The sequence below is a fragment of the Hyaena hyaena genome, unplaced genomic scaffold (genome assembly GCF_003009895.1).
Source record: "Hyaena hyaena isolate Hyena2069 unplaced genomic scaffold, ASM300989v1 scaffold_2, whole genome shotgun sequence".
In the NCBI taxonomy this organism is placed as follows: domain Eukaryota; kingdom Metazoa; phylum Chordata; class Mammalia; order Carnivora; family Hyaenidae; genus Hyaena; species Hyaena hyaena.
In genome coordinates this window covers 1,067,478-1,089,099 of record NW_024080634.1, presented here as the reverse complement: position 1 = coordinate 1,089,099, position 21,622 = coordinate 1,067,478, and the positions used below count along the sequence as shown (strand labels likewise).

The 21,622-nt window shown below is 45.3% G+C and overlaps 1 protein-coding gene across 5 annotated transcripts in view; it reads left to right on the top strand.

The window, feature by feature from the left end:
• TIAM1 (TIAM Rac1 associated GEF 1) overlaps nucleotides 1–21,622 on the top strand; it is a 394,669-nt gene that overhangs the window by 162,359 nt on the left and 210,688 nt on the right. Inside the window, exon 3 of one of the 5 annotated variants that reach the window (XM_039229039.1) lies at nucleotides 19,656–19,701. The exons of 3 other annotated variants lie outside the window; for them this stretch is intronic. The gene's annotated coding sequence lies outside the window, so the exon portion shown is untranslated. Of the gene's footprint in view, nucleotides 1–19,655; nucleotides 19,702–19,725; nucleotides 19,743–21,622 lie in introns of those variants that run through there. One more of the 5 variants, XM_039229031.1, reaches the window with a different exon arrangement.

Below are 21,622 nucleotides of genomic sequence, written 5' to 3'. Positions count from 1 at the left end.
GAGTTGGGCACCTAAGCCGACTGAGCCACCCAGGCGCCCCTCAGGAAATATTTATTGCATGAACAAAATAAAGGTTGGTGTATATCCTTATGTCATCCTGGCTTGTGGTATCTCTACCTGCCTTGTTTCCCAAGCCCCTCCCCTCCCCTTCATTCCTTCTCTGTGGCTGCTGTCCCAGTTTAGACTCTTGTCCCCTCTTGCCAGACTGATTCCCATGGCTGTTTTCCACAGCTCTCAGTGGTTCTCAGGGTCTGGTTGAGCAGCGGTCGGCCGTGGATGTTCTCTTCAGTCCTCAAAGCCTCCATATTGTGTGCTGGGATTCACTTCAAACCTTTCCAACTTCCGACAGTAGTAAGCAAAGGATGAGTCATAACCCATGCCTTTATCAGACTAATGTGATATGGCCACTGATAGGCTTTTTCAAGTCCAGATGCTGAAAAAGCTGAGGAACCCCAGCCAGTGATTGCTGCAGTGCCTTTAGACCTTGCATGGCAAAAGCAGACTCTGTTTTCTTATTAATGTTTATTTACTTTTGAGAGAGGAAGAGAGACAAAGGACAAGTGGGGAGGGGGCAGAGAGAGGGAGACACAGAATCTGAAGCAGGCTCCAGGCTGACAGCAGAGAGCCTGATGCAGGGCTCAACCTCATGGACTGTGAAATCATGACCTGAGCTGGAGTTGGATGCTTAACCCACTGAGCCACCCAGGTGCCCCTGTTTTCCTACATTTTTAATGGGAGAAAAGCATTGCTCACTTTAGGTATGTGGACGCCCTGAGAAAGTGAATGAGGCGTGCCAGCCAGGCCATGAAGGTGACAGTAGCTCCCCATTGGAGCGTTGCGAGTACTCCTTGTATGCCATGGTCATATCTCATCTATTGCCCTGGGTTGTTTTTTCTTCTTTTGACTTCTTTGCTTTGAATAAATTACATTTCAACAATAGTCTGTTGTTAACTAGGTAAGTTCACTTTGGGAAGTGCCCAGGGTCACAGAGGGCTGGATCTGAGAATATAGCGGTCACTATAGGACCCTGAGAACTTCCTTTGACCCAGCGTAGTGGAGCTCGGTCCAAGGAGTGAGTGAATCTGAGAGCTCTTATGGAGAACATAGGAGCTGAATCTTTAGAGAACCTGAGGAGTTAGAAAGACTGACCTTACCTGTTTTGTTGCCTGATGAGAAGACAGCTACCTGTACACGTGAGGAATGTTGGTCAGCTGTTAGGACATCTTGTGAACGGTCGTTCTGCCTAGAGTGGGTGGTTAAACAGGAATACCAGAACCCAAGTGCTTCAACCTTTGGTTCTATTCAAGGTTCAAAGCCTATCTTTTTCTAGAGAAACCTTGTACCCCAAAAATATTTTAAAGGGACTAAAAACATGCAGGAACGGATTGTCGTCCAGTATCTGGAGGATGACCCACGTTACGTTTTCACCCTCAACTCTTTCTCTGTTGACCCTCTGGAAAATGGGTGGGTGAATTCCTCAGCCTCCATTGGCCAGATCCTTGGCTATAAGATGAAGGGGAGCTAAGTGAGCCTTCAGCTCCTTTCCCGTCTGCAGACTGGGAGTTTGGAGCGGGACAGGAGCCACCTCCTGTTGCCTGCGTGATAAGGAGAGACGGCAGAGCTGTCCAGAGGTCCCAGGCCAGACCAGCTACAAGAAGTCTGGAGTTTTCTTTTGCAGTGTCTTGCCTCTCCATGTGTTTCCAATCACTGTTTTGTGTAATGTAAACTAAAACTGTCCAAGTGCTTGTATTGAGGAACTTTTGGTTACTGTTCAGAAAACAAAGCTCTAGTGGTTTGGGCTGATAGCGGAACATGTTAATGCTGGAGATTCCTTGCCTCTTGTTGGCACCGCGTTACTGCTCCGAGGAGCCCCGTACACTGGGGGCCAAACTCAAAGGATCGCAGACCAGGGAGGCTGTACCAGTGGATGAGTGCCAGGCAGACCAAGGGTGGTCGGAGGCCACATCCAGGGTTTATTCCCGTGGTCCAGCATAGCCAGACCTCTCGCGTTTTTCAAGAGAAGTTGGAAATCCTGATTTTTATGTGAAATCTGCCTTATTTTTAAGTGTTGGATCAAAACGGAAAAAACATTTTTTTTTAAAGCCATCCCATAGTCCAAACAAAATATGTCTGCAGGCCACACACACCCTCAGGCCACCCGGAGGCATTCTCTGGGCACACGGACCACAGTGTTTCTCGTACATACCAATTTTAAGAACCTTTTCATTATGGATAATTTCAAATATTTTACAAGTGGTGAGAGTAATGTAGTGAACTGTCTTACAGACTCTTAAGTGCCCATCACCTGGCTTCAGTGATTGTCAACCCATGGCCAATCTGCTTTTGTCTACAGCCAACCCCTGCCTCCCCCACCTTAGATTGTTTTGATGCAAATCTTACACATTGTATCATCTCATCTGTAAATACATCAGTATATATCATGAAAAGGTAAGAGCATAAAAGACCATATTGACTGTAACTCAATATTATAAAATAGCCAGTTAATTTTCATATTTACCTCCCTTATAATTTTTTAAATAGCTTATCTCTTTGAATCATCATCCAAATAAGACCCAGATGTTGCAGTTGATCAATTGATGAATATGTGCCTTCCTTATATAATCAATGGTTCCCTGTTACCCTCTCGTTCTTTTTTCCCTTTTACTTTATTTGTTGAAGAGCCGTAAGTCTTTGACCTGTAAAAATTTCCCATATTCTTAAAAAATTTTTAATATTTATTTATTTTTAAGAGACAGAGTGAGACAGAGCACGAGTGGGGGAGGGGCGAAGAGAGAGGTGGGACGCAAAATCTGAAGCAGGCTCCATGCTCTGAGCCATCAACACAGAGCCCGATGCAGGGCTGGAACCCACCAACCATGAGATCATGACCCGAGCCAAAGTCATACGCTTAACTAACTGAGCCACCCAGGTGCCCCTAGGCTCTCATATTCTAGATTTTACTGCTTGAATCCTTATGGATTTGTCCAAAATATATATGCTAATTTAATATCTTCAGTTTTGTAGCATAGAGGAGTCTAGACACTTGTGTTTTAGCAGTTTTTCCATATCTTCCTCCTTCAGCCGCCTAGATTAAATGACAAGCCCCTGTTTTACAGGATTTTTCTCCTGATAATGATACTGTTAAATGCGTGCCTAATGTCATTTTGCCTTTAGAAATAAAAGGGTAGTGGGGATGACCAGAGCTAAGATCTTGTCAGGCGATAGCAAGCTTTTGGGATCTGTTCATGGGTCTTTTTGAGCCTGGATGTTTTCCTGAAATGCTGTTTGCTGCCTCGTGATGTGAAAACTTGGTTGCTATTTTTAGCTTTTCAAACTCCCCACAGCAAATAGGAAGCCTACCAAATCATTTCGCATTGGAACATTTTAGATTAGAAATCAAGGCACACTGTAGCACCCTATTTAAACATGGTAGATGCCTGTGGCTCAGCTCAAATACATAATTTGTTAGGTAACCCACTGCAGAAATGGTTCACCTGGATTTTTAGATAAGGTTATTTGAAAAGCTTAGGATCAATTACTTTGAAGTATTAAAGGTCTTTCCAGAATGGAGTCCAAGAAACAAAGTAGAGAGTCATTAATACTAACTTTAAATGTTTTTCCTTAAAATCTTTCAGGAAGTTAAAATAATTGGTGAATTTCTTTTGTCCATTTACCATCAGGTTATCTCAAGTTCCTTCAATGTAATGTCATTACGCTTGAATTCGAGGGAAGTGGTTCACCATGAATTATTTTAATAGGAATCTTTGCTTGAAGTGTACCGAGAGGAGCCTGCTGTGGAGCGAGATTTAGGGGTGGGTTCTTAGTAGATCTCACATGGTGTCTCACTGGGACTCAGCCTCCAATTCTGTTGGTTGGGCGTCCACTTGGATTCTATGCAGCAGCTTGGGGAAGACAACCAACCAATAAACGACCATATTATATTGATAATATGATTCAACTTAAGATGTCCTCTGAAGTAAAATATTGTAATACAGTGGCCCACAAGGACGCAGGAAGTACTAACACATAAGGGCAAATGTGTAAATAACGTGAACAGTGAGCTGATCTACAGCCACGATGTGATAAAATGATGCAATGTCGCCATCTTTGTTGTGGAGCAAGCAGATGTCTCTATGTTGTCTCTTAGCCCAAGAAGAATGCACGAGGCCTGTCACATTTTCTGGCTACTTGCAACTGTACTGTGTGCCTTCAGTAAGAAGAGACCGTTCTTGCCAAATTCATTGGGCGGGTGAGCTTGAGATGAATACCAAGGTGTTCAGGTTTGGTTGCTATGGAGATATCTTCACAAAGAAAAACAAAACAAATACCATTTAAAATGGGTAGTTGGTGAATTCAAAAACCGCATTCTGTTATTTTGGTCCGTCTGCCTGGTACGTCTCATCCTATGTTGACTAGGAAGCTAAGTTTTAGTGCAACTTGATTCGAATCGAGCAGTTACTGATAGACTTCGAATGGAAGTGTGGTGTCAGCCCCTCTCTAAATTCTGGGCCCCAGGTACTCTTCATAGTTCTTGCAACTATGTAAGAACTTCTCTCTCCTTCTCTTTTGTTCTTTTCTTCCATCTTGCTTACATACCTGCCTTCCTGCCTCATATTACAGTTACAGCCCTGGAGCTGTAGTTTAGGACCTATTCAAATCTGAATAGTCATGAATCACTTCCGTGCAGGTTCCTTTATGCTTCTTTATGTTCCCTTGGTACAAAGATTTGATCCCTGACATGCTTCCTTTTAAGGTTTCCAGTGACGTATTTAAAACAGTCCTAAGCAACATCCTGTTAATAGACTCTCTTTCCCTGAGAAACGTGAAGACTGGATGCAGGGTATAGCTACCAAATGCTCATTTCGACGATGACATTGAGCTTCCCTCCTCATGGATGAATGAGAGAGGAAGGAAAATGCTAGTGTGTGTTCCTTGCACGTTGATCTCCAAACTCAGCCATTCAAGGGCAACATGTTTTTTGTTCTCTACTACCGGAGGGGCATGTTTCCTTTCATTCGGGACGATGCATAAGTTAAGTAACATCCACGAAGCCGTGCACGAATATGAAGTATTGGGGCTCCTGGGTGGCTCAGTCAGTTAAGCGTCCGACTTTGGCTCAGGTCATGAACTCACAGTCCGTGGGTTTGAGCCCCACATCGGGCTCTGTGCTGACAGCTAGCTCATAGCCTGGACCCTGCTTCAGATTCTGTGTCTCGCTCCCTTTCTGCCGCTCCGCTGCCTGCTCTCTCCCTCTGAAAATAAAGACATTAAAAAAAAAAAAAAGAATATGAAGTATTTTCTGCCTTGTTTCATGTGATAACCTAAGAGTTGCTTTTGACAAAGGGCAAAATCCAGCTTTGGATAATGTGTGCAGTTCATTTTCTATGATCTGTGTCAAGCATCCCAAGGGAATAATATTCATGCTATGATATCAGACCGTGAGAGGCTTGCTAGTTGGGGCATCTTACTCCTGGATTGCCCCTCCTGTCACATTTTGACAGCAGAATCCTGTGGTGTCAGGGAATACGATTTAATTCAGGGAATATGTACCAAGTATCTATTATGTTCCGGGCACTAAGTGCTACATATAAAGGAGCATGTGAGACATAGGCCTTGCACACAAGGTGCTCACAGCCCTGTGCATGAAACAGACACAGAATCACATACATGGAGAGTGGTGTATGATAAAGGCAGAAGGAGATGTATAGAGAGAACACAGATGCCTGTCATGTTGGAATCTACTGGAGAGATCTTTTCTGGGCACTGTCTCGAGTGCTTGGAGAATGAAGCTCTGGCTACGACCACCAAATTCTGGCTTCCGTTTTTTGCAATCCCCTTATATTTTACATTTTTTAAATGGTTGGGGGAAAAAAATCACAAGAGGTATAATAAATGATAACATATGAAAATGATATGAAATTCAAATTCCAGTGTCCATGAATAAAGCTTTATTGGAACAAGACCATATGGTTTGTCCCATATTGTCTGTGTCGCTTTTACATTACAATCGCTCAGTTGAATATTCTCCATGGAGACTGATGCACACTGTGTTAGTCTACTTCACTGTCATAACAGAGGAGCCCAGACAGGGTGGCTTAAACAGTGTAAGTTTATTTTCCACAATTCTGGAAGTTAGAAGTTGGAGATCAAGATGTTGGCAGGGTTGATTTCTTGTGAGGCTGCTCTAGTTGGCCTGTAGGTGGCCATCTTCTCCTGTGTCCACTCATGGTCTTTCCTTTTAACTGTCTGTGTCCAAATCTTCTCATTTTATAAGACACCAGTCATATTGGATTAGGACCCACCCAAATGGACTCATTTTAACTTAATTACTTCTTTAAAGACCCTATTTCCATCCATATATGGTCACATTCTGAGGTACTCAAGGTTAGGTTTCAACATGCGAATTTGGATGGGGGGTGCATTTCATCCCAGAACACCCACAGTGCCTAAAATATTTACTATCTGCCTCTTCACAAAAATATTTGTCCCCTTTCCCCCTTTGGACCGGCCCATTACTTAATTATGGTGTGTTCTGCCTGTCTTCCTTCCCTTTCCTCCATCACCATACAGCCACTTAGTTGTGACTATTACCATTCTCAGTCCGTCCATCCATCCATCTATCCATCCATCCATCCATCCATCCATCCATCCATCCATCCATCCATCCTACCACCCATCTGTCTGTCTATCCATGCAACCACTCATCTGTCTGTCCATCCCTCCATCCATCTATCCATCCATTCATACGTCCATCATCTGCCCTTCCTTCCTTTCTTCTCCCTCCCTCCCTTCTATCCATCTGTGATTTTTGGCCATTATGGCATTAGGTCTTCCAGGATTTGTTTATAGAGAGCACAGAACTCTTACCAATAATTCCTATAGGTTGGACAGTACTTTCCTCTCTATTCATGGCTGATAATCCAGTATGTTCTCAGTTCTACTAGTTTGCTCTCAAACATAGCTTCCTCCACTGCCCACACCCACTCCAGTTGCAGGTTGCAAGGCCCACTGAGTGGGTATTCAGCAGAAACGTTTGAAGTGCGTTTTATTAATCACAATTTTAGATTGAGAACTGGAGCCCCATTCATTAAGCTGTGAAAGAGCTCTCTACAAGCCATTTTATTTTCAAATGGCCTTTTGCTTAACAAACTTTCTCCACCTGAGATACTTTTTAATTTTATGTGGCACATAGATAATGTAAAACAATGCAGTGCTGGGGCCTCTAATCTTGTCTCTAGGAACTGGCAATACTGGGAAGCTCACTATGAAATTAAGAGAGTGATAGGTTGGCGTAACTAGGGATGAATTTATCTTTCCGTGAAATGCTAAAATTCTGTTCTTTATTATCAAGATAACAGAGAGATGTGTGAAGTCCATGCAAACGAGTCCTGTGGCCATGAACGTTTGCACGTGTCTTCATGGGGTGTTTTGCTGTATACTTTTCCTCATAATGTTTCTTTTTTGAAATTCACCACCACTGATCTCTCTTGAAGCAAAATGCTTCAGAAAATATACAGGAAGAGGCTTTCTTTCTCTTCCTTCCTTCCTTCCTTCCTTCCTCCCTTCCTCCCTTCCTTCCTTCCTTCCTTCCTTCCTTCCTTCCTTCCTTCCTTCCTTCCTTCCTTCCTTCCTTCCCCTCCCTCCCTTCCTTTCGCATGTTGTGTGGTTTTCAGTGGCACTTCCTTTGGTTGCCCTAAGCTTGGAGTGTCCTCAAAACCAGAGAGCTTTCTTTTGGAAGGACTCAAAGATCATAATCTGGATACTGCAAAAGCATCTCCAGCTGCTGCTCCATATTCATTTCTTAATTCGGAGGTGATCAGCATTGTCATAGAAGTGAGGAAAAACCTAGGACAGTCACCATGTGGTCATTCAGCATTTAGAAATGGGAGAACAAGGGTTATGTAAAGAAATAAATAAGGAATTGGTCAGGAAGAAGACACATAAAGGACAGTTGTGAAAGAAATGAAACAAGAAAGCTTAGTAACTCACAAAGTATTTTTTCACGAACATGTAGTATGGAGGTATGCTTGAGTCCCAGGGGCAGATCTTTGCTTCTTACCCCCAGCAAAATGGCAACATCAATAGCAAGACCATTCAAAAACAAGCCCACGAACACACACACAAACAAAACAAAACCCAGAAAGAAACCTCTAATCTTGTTAGTTAGACCTTTCATTGCAAGGGTTAGAAACCCAAGTTGGGGCTCCTGGGTGGCTCAGTCCGTTGAGTGTCGGATGTCGGCTCAGGTCACGATCTCACGAATCATGGGTTGGAGCCCCACGTTAGGCTGTGTGCTGACAGCGCAGAGCCTGCTTCAGATCCTCCGTACCCCTCCTTTCTGCCCCTCCCCCACTTGTGCTCTCTTGCTCAAAAATAAATAAACATTAAAACAAGAAAGAAAGAGAGAAGGAGAGAGAGAAAAAGAAAGAGAAAAAGAGAAAGGAAAGAAGGAGAGAAAGAGAAAAAGAAAGAAAGGAGAGATAGGAAGGAAGCAAGGAAGGAAGGAAGAAAGAAAGAAACCCAAGTTGATTTAAGTGGAAAGGAATTGGTCCTTGTAAGGAACATGATAAAGCTGATGGCAGGGGACAAGTGGACCTGAAGAAGTCAACATATCTGGTCTTTCTTTCTGGTTTCCATCTTTGTTTTTTCCTGTATCAGGCAATTTTTTCTCAGTCTGACTTGAGCCTGGGAGAGGCATGGTTGCCAGCGACTCTAGGTTGATATTCTCAGTTTTCAGATTTCTCTGATTGGCTAGTGTAGATAATTAACCCACCTCTGGACCAGTCACTATTTTCAGGATCTTGAACTTCAGTGATTTTTTTCCCCGGCCTGGATCATACCCATCTTTGTGGCTGGGGATGGCGGAAAAGAAAGTGAGGAGGTACGCTGCAGAGAAAAGTAGTCACAAATAAAGGAGGAAAGGAAGGGTCCCCACCACTAATCTTAGTCAAAAAAGACATCAGAGAACTTGATGTTTTTAGTTTATAGGCTGGATACTAATTAGAAAATAAAGGAATTAACTGCAGGTAGGAAAGATAGGGTGCTCATTGCCTCAAGAGGTGATAGGTGGGGGCACATGGGTGGCTTGGTCAGTTAAGAGTCCAACCCTTGGTTTTGGCTCAGCTCATGATTTCGTGGTTTGTGAGTTCAAGCCCTACACGGGGCTCTGCACTGGCAGGGCAGAGCCTGCTTGGGATTTCTCTCTCCTTCTCCCTCTGGCCCTTCCCCCCACCTCTCTCAAAATAAATAAATAAACTTAAAAAAAAAAGAAGCAAGAGATGGGCATTTCTTCAAACATAAAAATATAGGATATTTGTAGGTAATGGATCCATGATTATCGTGAGGAGAAGGCAGTACTGGGTGGATGGCTTGAATCTTTGGGCTCAATGTAAGGACAACCACCATGTGCACATGCACGGGAGAGGGGCAGAGGTGTTCGAGGAGAGAGAGAGAGAGAGAGAGAAGGAGAGAGAGAGAATGAGTCTTAAGAAGGCTCCACACTCAGCACAGAACCAGATGTGGGGCTTGATCTCACAACTGTGAGATCATGACCTGAGCCAAAATCAAGAGTTGGACACTTACCCAACTGAGCCACCGAAAGATTTTACTTCTAAGTCATCTCTAACACCCAACATAGGGCTTGTACCCACAACCCCGAGATCGAGGTTGCAGGTTCCACCAACCAAGACAGGCAAGTGCCCCAAAAATCTCTTTCTGATTCAAGATTACGATCGCTAACTTAGATTACAAAGTCTTATGTAAATTGGTACTTTTATCCTTCCCAGACAATACCAGGGCATTAGAGTCTTTTCACTCCTTTACTCCCATCTAGCATTAGGATGTTGTTAGTGGCATATCTTGTGTTCTTTCATATGACTTGAAATCTCCCAAGATATTATTATTTTATCTCTGTTCCAGATGGTCTTTATGTGTACTCAGTATGGTATTCTAGGTTGGCAGTTATTTTCCTTCCGTGAACACTCTTCTGACTCTGGTTTGTGGTCAGAGCCCGCTGGCAGCCCTGGGGTGCCTCCGTGTAGGCCTGCGGGCTTCCTTTTGCTGCTTGTACAGGTTTTCTCTTTGTTTTTTCCAGTTCCGCTATCGCATGTCTGGGTGTAAGTATCTCTTATTTCTTCTCTTTGGGGTTTGTACAGCTCCTTGAATCTGTGGATTGGTGTCTGTTGTGCATGTTGGGAAATTCCCAGCCTGTATCTCTTCTTCCCAATTCTCTTTTTTCCTTGAATATTAGACTTTCTCACTGTATTCTCTCTTTTCCTTTCTCTTTCTTTATTTTTCATGTTTTTGGCCTTCCCTACTTCATTCTGCCAACTGGCAGGAAAAGGAAATACTATTTTATTCACTCAGCATTTGGTCTTTTAGGTCCTGCTTTGTGCTGGGCACTGCTGCCCTAGGTAGTTGGGATACTTTGGTGAACAAAAGAGACAAAGATCCTTGTCTTTGTGCATTACCATTAAATAATTGTTTGTTAATCGTGTTTAGTTATTATTATTTATTTTAATTATTTAACCTAATCCTATAATGTGCTAGAAGGTGGTAGGTGCTATGGTAAAAAAAGAAAAGTAGGAGCACTTGGCTAGCTCATCGGTTGAGCACCTGACTCTTGACTTCGGTTCAGGTCACGATCTCACGGTTCCTGGGATTGAGCCCTGTCTCATGCTCCACATTGAGAGTAGGGAGCCTGCTTTGGGATTCTCTCTCTCCTCTCTGCCCCTCCCCTGCTTGCATATGCATGCTTACATGCTTGCACTCTCTCTCAAAATAAATAAACTTAAAAAAAAAAAAAGACAGCAAACTTATCAAGAAAAAAAGGAAAAGTAGAGCTGCTTTGGGGAGAGGAGCCAGTTTGGGGAGGAAGGTGGGGCTAGTTAGGGTACAGTCACGAGAAGGTACTATTTGAATGCAGACTTAAGGGAATTAGCTAAATGCGTATCTGGAATGTTCCAGAAAGGAGTGTGTCTGGAAAGTTCGGGGAACATCAGAGAGGCCACGTGTGGCTGACATGGCATGAGCAAAAGGAGAAGAAGCAGGAAGTGAGAGATGACAGGTTTCGTAGACCCTTCCGGGGAATTTGGCTTTGGCTTTTACCCCTTGATTGCGCAGAGGTTAGTGTGTTCTGATTGTCACATCAGAGAGACCCTTCTGGCTCTTGGGGTGAGACTGGACTGTGTAAACAGGGAGACTTGTTAAGGAGTTTTACTCTAGCCCAGCAGAGACAAGATGGTGGCTCAGAGCATAGGGGCACTGGTGGGCGTGTTGAGAGGTGATTTGGATTTAGAAGAAAAAGGCATCTCTTCCTACTGCTGGGTTGCTCCAGGAGAGCAAAGGGTTTTGATAATGTAAGGGAGAGAGAGGGAAACTGCTGGAACATTGTTCTTGAGTGCAGGGAGGGGTTGCGTAGGGTCTAGTCACAGGAGGAGGGATTGGTTTTAGATGGGATGTAGACAGTTACCTGTAGAGCATTTTGGTACAGACGGATGCTTGTTGGTGAATATTCCCAGGCTTGGAAGTTGCGACAGTCCGATCCAGTTGCCTCAGTTTTCTCACAGGAGGAAGACAAAAGATCATCTGCTGAGAAAAAGGGTGAGGAGAAATTATTGGGCACTTGAGACAAGAAGGGTAGATGTGAACTTCACCAAGGGGTGGATGGACTGGGAACTTTGGTGTGAGATTGCCAGTTTCATTGAGGGCAGACTCGCCATTAGCGGTCACGAGTTGAAATGAAGACCAGTGGGCTGTTCAGCTGTCAGGGTGCAGGTGCCCACCGGGCAGTTAGTTGGTTGGATCTCTAACCGGGTTGGTATCTTTGCCAAATGGATGTGACCAAGTGATAGAGGGGCCAGGGAGTTAAGGAAGGGAAACTCAGTGACAGACCAGGGAGGACTGTGAGGCAGCTTGGCTGTGAGGGCCACCCCAAGGTGGTGGGTTTGGGGTCTGAGGGGGGTTGGTCTGGAAAAATAGGAAGTGGTGAGCTGAGCGCGGGATACACGATGCTGACTGTATGGAGAGGTTACTGGTCTTTGGGTTAACAAAATGGTATTTCAGAGATTTAGCATGCCGTGTCCTGAAAATTCTTAGCAGAAGTTGAAAAGCACAAGTTCTTGTATATTCTTGGAATAAATGTACGCTCCCCTCCTTGTTCCCTATTTCTCTTCTTGCTGTTTGGGGTTCAGAAAGAAGTAGCAGAGGACTTTATTTCTGTAGTTGAAGGAGAGACATCAAGCCTGGGTGGTCCTGATCATGCCTCTGGTCTCCATTATCACCATGAAGGTGTATTCAATCTATGTAAACAAATATTTGTTGAGGGTCTGCCATGTGCTAAGTTCTCCTCTAGGCACAAGATAGAATTGGGAGAAGAATGGATCAACATACTTGCCAGTGTGTGTTTAAAGGAAAAAACAGTGAAGCAGGGAAGTGAGAAGGAAGGTGAGCCGGGGGAGAGTGGTGGTGGTGGGGGGTTCGGGGAGTGGCTGGGAGGACCTCACTCAGAATTTGACAGTGAACAAAGACCTCAAGTCCAAGGTCACGTGTATACTTAGAATAAAGCTTAAGTCCTTATGGAAGAAAATAGCACAAGTTGGCACCAAGTCCGCACAAAACCAAAAGCCTATGCTAATGCCGAAGACCAAGAATCTTGATTTTTGGCTAATAAAAAATGGAATGATCTAGTAGTGTCCATGTATGTGTCACAAGGTGTCTATGAGACCGTGGAAATGGGCAGTTCATTAACACCTCTATTTGACTTTCTTAGGGGGTGGGGTAGGCTGTCTGGTGGGTGTTCCTTCAGGAGGTTGCTAACCTCAGAGCCAGCCAACCTGACTGATTTCTGCCCAGTGGAAAGTTCTGTGGGCAAAGGTTTACAGCTGTTCTCTAATGGGCTGAGTTCATCTGTGGCCAGAAAAAAGGACAAAGACTCTCAGGGTCCAGGGCTTTAGCGGGAGCCAGAAGTCTGAATCATAAACCCAAGGCTAAGAAAGGTGTGTGACCTTGTTGGAGCTAAAAAAGTGAAAGTCAGGGATGGCTTGTCTTGGTCACGGCCAGCCCTCGTGACCCGATGTGGAGAAAATCCCTTTTCTCAGAAACCAGATGGCCAGGAGCGGAAGGCTGAGCCTTGGTGTTTCAGGTGATCTGGTGAAGTGTGGCCACCTGCTCATGTGAGCCTCCCCCACACCGACTGGCCGGCATGAGTAACTTGGTGCCTGCCTTGGGACCAGTGTGTCATGCTGTGAGTCACCTGCCATGTTTTCCTGGGAAGTCTGGGAGAGCGGAAGCAAAAAGTCTGTCCCTTGCATATTTTTTATTTTTATCGTGAACCACTGCTGTAAATAGTGGAGTATAAAATATCCACCCACTGGCCAATTATCCTAGCCCAGACCTTGAACTTGGCCTTTTGCAGGGGCACTTGGTTCTGCAAGAGGGCCCCGTGAATACATTTATGAGATTCTCGCACATACCTTGTGCATGTTCTTTGACTGTTGCCCTTTTTCACGTGCTCATCTTAGATAGCTTGTTGGTCATGGAGTGATGATTACCTGTCAGGAGCTTCATGGCGAGCCCTGAATATGTTGTTTGCCTGCTACATTTGGGCTTGAGGGGGGCATGAGGTACCCCGTGAGTAAGCGTTGGTTCTGAGCGTCAGATTCGTTTCTCTGACGTTGGAAGCCCAGCATGTGTGACTGCTAAAGATGATGGCAATAATAAAAACACATACAAGGTGACAATACCAATGTAGCAGTCAAATGAGGGAGAGCTACGGTCCCCGCCTCAGAGAGACCAGGTTGGAACTCCAGACCTGACTCCTGCATGCCGGGGCGGCTTTGTGCATTCGCTTAACCTTTCTGTGCCTCAGTCTCTATCTGTAAAATGGGTCTAATTTGCATGCTTTGTTGTCATGAGGACCGGGTACAGAAATGGGTGAGCAGCCCTGTGAGTTTTCATGAAGTGCTCAGGAAATGTGATTCACCCTTGAGTAGCGTCACAAGTGAAACGCTATTATAACCCACTTTAGAGATGAGAGACTGAGGCTTTCCAGGGGTTAGGTGATGGGCTTAGGACTAGAAAAGGAAGCCCTGGCCAGTTCAGTCTGTCAAATGTGTAAAATGTGATTGTTCGAAAGTGTGCCAGTCTGTGTATTCCATTGGTCACTTGAGTTTGACTTATTTCCCTCACTCTGATGGTGCCGGGCTTCCATCCACCCTTTCTTTTTTTTTTTTTTTTTTAAAGTTTTATTTATTTCTGAGAGAGGGAGAGGCAGCATGAGCAGGGAAGGGTCAGAGAGAGGGAGACACAGAATCTGAAGCAGGCTCCAGGCTTGGAGCTAGGTGTCAGCACAGAGCCCGATGCGAGGCTTGAACCCATGAATCGCAGGATCATGACCTGAGCCGAAGTCAGACGCCCAACTGACTGAGCCACCCAGGTGCCCCCATCCACCCTTTCTTGATCTGCCTTGAAACTGGGATAGGAACAGGTTGGGGGAGGCCGATGAAGGGTGAGGGATGTTGCCTACAGGTGTGACTGTGGCTCGCCCAGCCCACCGTGTAAGGTTTGCATGCGAAGAGGTGTGCCTTGTTTTATCTTCATAATTGCAAAAGCCTTAATTTCATTGGTTAGACAATCCTATTTAATCTCTTACAATCAGAGAAGATCTACTCTTTTACTTATGAGATTAAGATCATGGTAATGTGACAGGGAGAACAGGTACATTTTAAAGCCAGTTAACACACTTAGATTAAAGTTTTGATTACTTTTGGTTTTTAGCAGCAGTGTCTTGAAAAGCTACATGATTCTGAGCCAATAGGTTAGAGATGATGTAGGTGGTTTTTTTTTTTTTTTGAATCTTTTAAAAAAAAGTTGTGGTAAAAATCTATGTAACAGAAAAGTTGCCGTTTTGACCATTTTTACGTATACTGTTCCGTGGGACTGATTATATTCAAAGCCTTGTGCGGTGATCCCCACTATCTGCGTCCCAAGCTTTTTTCATCCCTGAAACGGTAACACTGTAACCATTAAGCTGTGATTCCCCATGCCCGGTTCTCCCGGCATTTGGTAACCCGTTGTCTCCTTTCAGAGAATTTGAATTTGCCTGTTTTTAGATACTTCATACAAGCGGAATCACGCCATCGTCGTTATTTCGTTTTGAGTCTTTTCGAGATTCATCCTTCGGGATCCTGTTCTGAACCTCATTCCTTCTGATGGCCGTGGATCCGTCCGTCGTGTGGATGGACCCCCTTCCGTTCGTGAGTTCATCTGCAGACGGACACCAAGATTGTTTCAACCTTATGCCAACCGTGCAGAGCGCTGCAAGTGCCCATGTTCTCATGCAGGCGCTAGGATGCTAGTTTGCAGCATCTGCAGAGGCAGGCTTTAACTTCTTGGGGAGAAATCGGAGGAGGCCTCGTTCTTGGCTAGGCGGCCTGCACAACCCCTGAGCATGTCCGAATCCACACCATGCCTGCACCGGCCTCACCCACAGCCTTGCCAAGCCTAGTGCTGTAATCTGTTTGGGAGGGTGCCGCCTGCCGTGGGATTAGACCGCCTCCTGCCCACCCGGCCTGCCTGCGTCCTTCCGTCCTGGGCCTCTGAGCCGCTTCTTTGCCCACCTAGGGCTGAGCCAACAAGTGTCTCATGCGTCCAGTTATTATGGTTTCCTTATGAGCTTTCGATGGGCTTGATTTATATCCTTCTTTATTGATATGTTCCTTTTGTACGGTGTTAGGGCCCCGATTTATATATGCATGGACTGCATTTAATGTTTATTTTATGGATTTTTTTTTTTTTAAGGAGGGAATAGTGGAGTTGCCACGACCTACAGCAGATTTGTTTCTGTAGATCTGGGTTCTAGACTGGATCTACCATGATTTTATTATGGGAGGCTGAGTGGGTCACTGAAACCTGTCTGACCTCGGATCGGTGAGTGACCAATCAGAAGCCCTTCCTCACTCTTAATATTTGGGTCTGCGACTCTGTGTGTGTCTGTTGCCTACCCTGTTCACTTGGTATTTTGAGATGCAGGCTTGTTGTATTTTCTGATTGAAAATAATCTTTGCATGTTGGATTTCTGTTTACGTTAGGGAAGACGCCCCCAAGGACTCGTAGAGTCCGTACAGTCAAATGTCTGTGTTCTTAAAAAGGAAAGCAGGACAAGTGGATTCTCATTTGCATGTTTTCTCTGACATTAGAAGTCACCTAATTCTAGGGGTGCCTGAGTGGCTCGGTCGGCTAAGGGTCCGACTTCGGCTCAGGTCACGATCTCACGGTTCATGGGTTTGAGCCCCATATAGGGCTCTGTGCTGACACCTCAGAGCCTGGAACCTGCTTCAGATTCTGTGTGTCTCTCTGTCTGCTCTTCCCCTGCTCGATTTCTGTCTCTCTCACTCTCAAAAATAAATTAACATTAAAAAAATTAAAAAATAAATTAAAAATTGAAAAAGCTAAAAAAAAAAAAAAGTCACCTAATTTTAACTGATTATGTGCCTGTCCTGAGCAGGGGGACTGTGTGAGATGTCAGTTGCTAGAAACACACCTATGAGCATGGTCCTTTGCATGTCACTGTTGCACCCGTGTGCTGTGTGTGTGTCCTTACTGTCTGCCTCACCTTATTCCCACCTACCCTTCCCTCAATAGGATTTGGTACATAAACTGTGAAAGGAGAATTACCGATGTTTTAATGTGAAATAAAAATCAAAACCATCAACCACAAAACAAGTACTCTAGTTTTTTTTTTTTCATGTTTATCTATCTTTGAGAGAGAGAGACAGAGTGTGAGCAGGGGAGGGACAGAGAGAGAGGGAGACACAGAATCTGAAGCAGGCTCCAGGCCCCGAGCTGTCAGCACAGAATGCGATGTGGGGCTCAAACCCGTGAACCGCGGGATCATGACCTGAGCTGAAGTCAGACGCTCAACCGACTGAGCCACCCAGGTGCCCCAACGCAAGTCTTGGTTTTCGCGCCAAGGGCCTGTGTGTCTCGCTGTGGCGATCCTAGTGAGGGGGCGTGGGCTCCCCCACAACAGGGACTCGAGCAAGGGCTCAAGGGGACTCTCTGAGGCCCTGGGGTGTTGGAAGGGCCCCCACTCTCTCCCTGGGTGCATAACCAGTGTCTGAACCATACTTCCATCCATGACCAAATTAGCAATATGAAAACCTCAAAAATTTCTAAAACATTAACATGGTTGCTTATTTCCTGACTGTAAATGTTAATGTACGTTTAGTGCCTCTTACTGCTTAGGGAAGGCTCTGGGCATGTGCCCTACACAAAGCCCGTTTATCCGTGCAACCCTGTGGCTTGTTCTTAGGCATCAATTTCAACTTCCAGTTTTACCCAAAGGGAAGTCAAATGGCTTGGCTCTGCTTGTTGGTGGAGCCTGGGCTTGAACACGGCTCTCTTATTTCACATCCTTGCTTCTCCCTTTGACCAAAAGAGGCCTCCTCAGTGGGACTCCTCCCTGACCCCCCTGCGGGAACACTCCCAGGGGGGCCACGGCTATTTTGGCTGCATGTTCTTCGGAGAGAAGGCAGGAGTGCAATTAGAACTTGACTTCTCATCTTCTTACGTGAGTTATTCAGCACGATCTTGCCGTTAGTGCCAATACCAATTATTATTGTTTATTGCTGCCGAGCAGAGAGGTGTCTGAAAGAGCCCACACCAGGGAAAACCCAGATGCTCCCGCCCCCACGATCCACACGTACCTCTTGTGCAAGGCTCGCGGGGCCCTTGGCACCAACAGCCTCCGTGTGTGTGTGGGCAGTACAGCATCTGGCCCCATATGGTTTATTGCTAGTCAGTGCCGAAAGTTCATGGACTTTTCCTTTGCCTTCTTTGTTACCTTTATCCTCTGATTGCACTTCCTTCCTTTCCCTCTCTCCCCTTCCAGTTACAAGCCTGGCTTCAGTTATCAGTACACAAGCCCCGAATGAGTCCTGAAAGTCTTGACTTTGGCATGTTAGATAAACGTTGCTGTGGAAGGAATTGTCATTTGGGGCCGTGAAAGCAATGGGAGCTTTAAAATAATGGAAACATACAACTGGGAGATAGAGCTAGGAAGTCAGAGAATACGGATTGGGATATTGCCATTTAGTAGTTGACGGGAATCGAAGCCTCTGGATTGTAAGGAACTTGCCACTCATTCAGTCCCTGAAGTGTATTCTGGATCAGGGTGGCATTTAAAGGCTGTAAGATTTTCTTAGTGTGTTGCTGACAGACTTTATATTTTTCAGGATTACCTCTGCTTCCTTGTTAGGCATGCGGTTTTCAGATGGAGAAAACTGTATTCAGGGTCACTAAGATTGGTGTAAGGTTTAAGTTGTAAAACGTTTTTGTGTCAAATCAAAAATTTTTAAAGTTTGTTTGAGAGAGAGAGAGAGTGAGCACGAGCAGGGGTGGGGGAGCAGAGAGACAGAGAGAGAGAGAGAGACTCAGAAGCAGGTTCTGCACTGTCAGCGCAGAGCCTGCTGCGGGGCTCGAACTCACGAACAGTGAGGTCGTGACCTGAGCTGAAATCAAGAGTCAGACGCTTGATCGACTAAGCCACCCAGGCGCCCCTGTATCAAACCAGATGTAATAAGGGTCTGCGCTTGAAGACATTGTCTGAAAGGTCGGGCCTTGGTTTTTCTCTCGGAGAGAATGAAGGCCTCATCTGGGGCTGAGTCCAGGGTTTTCAAACATGTCCATGTTCTTGGTGATCCTCACACTGCTCAGAACAAGAGTGGGTCGGATGGATCCATATTTATACCTTTAATGTTTCAAATACAAAAAACGGACTTTGGCAATCAGTCAGTAGCCCACCACAAAATGCACTCATGGAAGAGTGTCTGAATTTCCGCAGTGATACTGGATAATTAAGGGGATTGGGATGTGGATCTGCAGTTGTGTTGGGGGGTGTCATCTTTTTGGGTTCAGATCATTTGTGTTACTCGACACCCCTGAGGGGCTTCCCCTAAGTTGAGGAGGAGAATGCTCCTTTTCTCCAGCTTGGCTGCTGGTTTGCTGTTGCTCGGTGACATAGGTGACAGCACGTGGAGGTGGGACACTCTTTGACGTGTTCCAGGGAAGCCGCCATAGCTGTGTGTGAGCGGGGGAGGTGGAGGTAAGCTGAGTTGTAGCTAGCATCACATTCTTGGACCTTGTCGGCCCAGCTGATTACAGCGCTTTTTCAGTCAAGCTGCCCTGATTTTTGATCACATTGGTTCTGAAGACCCTTGAACAGAAATCCAGGAGAGTCTCGCTTAAGGAAGGTGTTGCTGGGGGCACCTGGGTGGCTCAGTCAGTCAAGCGGCCGACTTCGGCTCAGGTCATGATCTCATGGTTCATGAGTTCAAGCCCCGTATCGGGCTCTGTGCTGACAGCTCAGAGCCTGGAGCCTGTTTCGGATTCTGTCTCTCCCTCTCTCTGCCCCTCCTCCGCTCTCTCTCTTGCACGCGCGCTCTCTCTGTCTCTCTGTCTCTCTCAGAAAGTGAGTAAACATTAAAAAAAATATTTTTTTTTTAAAGGGAGAGCATTTGTGTCATGGAGGACAGATTTGAAAGGAATTTTAAAAGTTGGGTATTGGAGATCAAATGTATAAAACACCACAATAAAGACTGAGTTCAAATCTGTGGGGAAAATAACTTAAATAAACTCTCCGTCATTTTTTGTTTCAGGTTGTAAATTCAGCTGACAATGGGAAAGAGAGATGTTTGGCCCTTTGTGAGTTTTCCCACCACCTACCAAATGCCGTTTTCCTACATGTACTTATTTATTCGTTATATGGTCTTCTTATATTTGGGTAGCTGGCTCTTGTGTAAATATCCACAGACAGTACAAATACCTCATAAGGGTGTCATGGCTTACAGTTTTTCAAAGTGTTTTTACATAAACCTTCTTATTTCTGGTAATGTTTGATTATTTTTGTGCCTCCTATCGCTTAACACTGTCCCCAGGTTTATCCTGATCTTGGAAAATTATTAACAACAGAAGTCAACTGTGCTCCCTCTACTGGCTGCATTTCTTTGGAACAGAAACTGCACAATCATGATTAAGTTCATTGCTTTTGGTGGGACTCATAACTGTGCTCCCATTTTCTTTTCCTTTTCCTTTCCTTGCTTTAAAGAAGCAAGACTAGGGGCACCTGGGTAGCTTAGTCGGTTGAGGGTCCGACTTCGCTCAGGTCATGATCTCACGGTTGGTGGGCTCAGACCCCGTGTTAGGTTCTGTGCTGACAGCTCAGAGCCTGGGGCCTGCTTCGGATTCTGTCTTCTTCTCCCTTTGTCCCTCTCCTGCTCACACTCTCAAAAATAAACAAACATTGGGGCACCTGGGTGGCTCAGTCGGTTAAGTGTCTGACTTCAGCTCAGGGCACGATCTCACAGGTTGTGGGTTCGAGCCCCGCGTTGGGCTCTGTGCTGACAGCTAGCTCAGAGCCTGGAGCCTGTTTCAGATTCTGTGTCTCCCTCTCTTTCTGACCCTCCCCTGCTCACGCTGTCTCTCTCTCTTTCAGAAATAAATAAAACATTAAAAAAAATTTTTTTAAATAAATAAACAAACATTAAAAAAAAAAATCAAGACCAGTGGCTTTTAGGACCGCAGGATAAGAAGCTGAAAATTTAATGAGGGATAAGGTATCTTTCCTGCCCATTTGTATAAGGATGTGCAGAGGAGGCCAGGGCTTAGCATCCTTCCTTTAATGTAAAGAGCAGTCCTGCTGGGGGGTGGGGGGGGGCTGGTGGCCGCTGCTGAGGACCCCTTGGGTTCTGATGTCGGTGGGCTTTCACCTGTGTCAGGTCTTGTGCAACCTGTCAGCCCCTGCGTGAAACCCGCAGGTTTTATATATGAACACAGGTAGTTCAGACTCTTGAACCCAGGAGACCCTGCAGATTCCTCCAGAAGTGACTATGGGAGAGACTTTGTTTTCAGGCCTGAGAGATGGGCAATGAGGTGAGGACGGATTCAGTTCCATCAAACAAGCATTTATCACACACATACCATCTGTTAGGCTTCAAGGGGATTCAAGAGGTGCAAACCCACGTGTCCCCTGTTGAGAAACACTGAGCAACAAGAGCAAGACTCTTCTCCCTCTCCAAGCAGAGGTTAAATAATATCAGAAAGGGGAGCACCTGGGTGGCTTAGTCGGTTAAGCGTCTTGGTTTTGGCTCAGGTTGTGATCTCAGTTTGTGAGTTTGAGCCCCGTCAGGCTTTGTGCCGGGCGTGGAACCTGTTTGGGCTTCCACCTCTCCTCCCCTCCCTCCTTCACACCCTCTCCCTTCCCCACTCCCTCCCCTCCCCCACTTGTGCTCTTTCTCTCAAAATAAATAAGTAAACTTAAAAAAAATATATCAGACAGAAGGGGGAAAAAGCATATATAGCATTCTAGAGTTAAAAGAAAAACTTCTTAGGTAATAATAAGTCTAGAAAACCTGTAGAAAAGGTATTTTCACTTTGTGGGTCCTTCACCCGAACTGGTAGACAGTGGTGGTGCTTGCATTCTTTTTCCTGTAAGCGATTTGTAACTTTCTTTTCGATAAGCTCTAATGAGATTAAACATCCTTCCTGTACTCGGTGGAGCCTCTCCAGCTAAAGATTGTCAGTGGAGAAATGGCTGGTGGCTGTGATAAGCCTGCTTTGTGTGTGT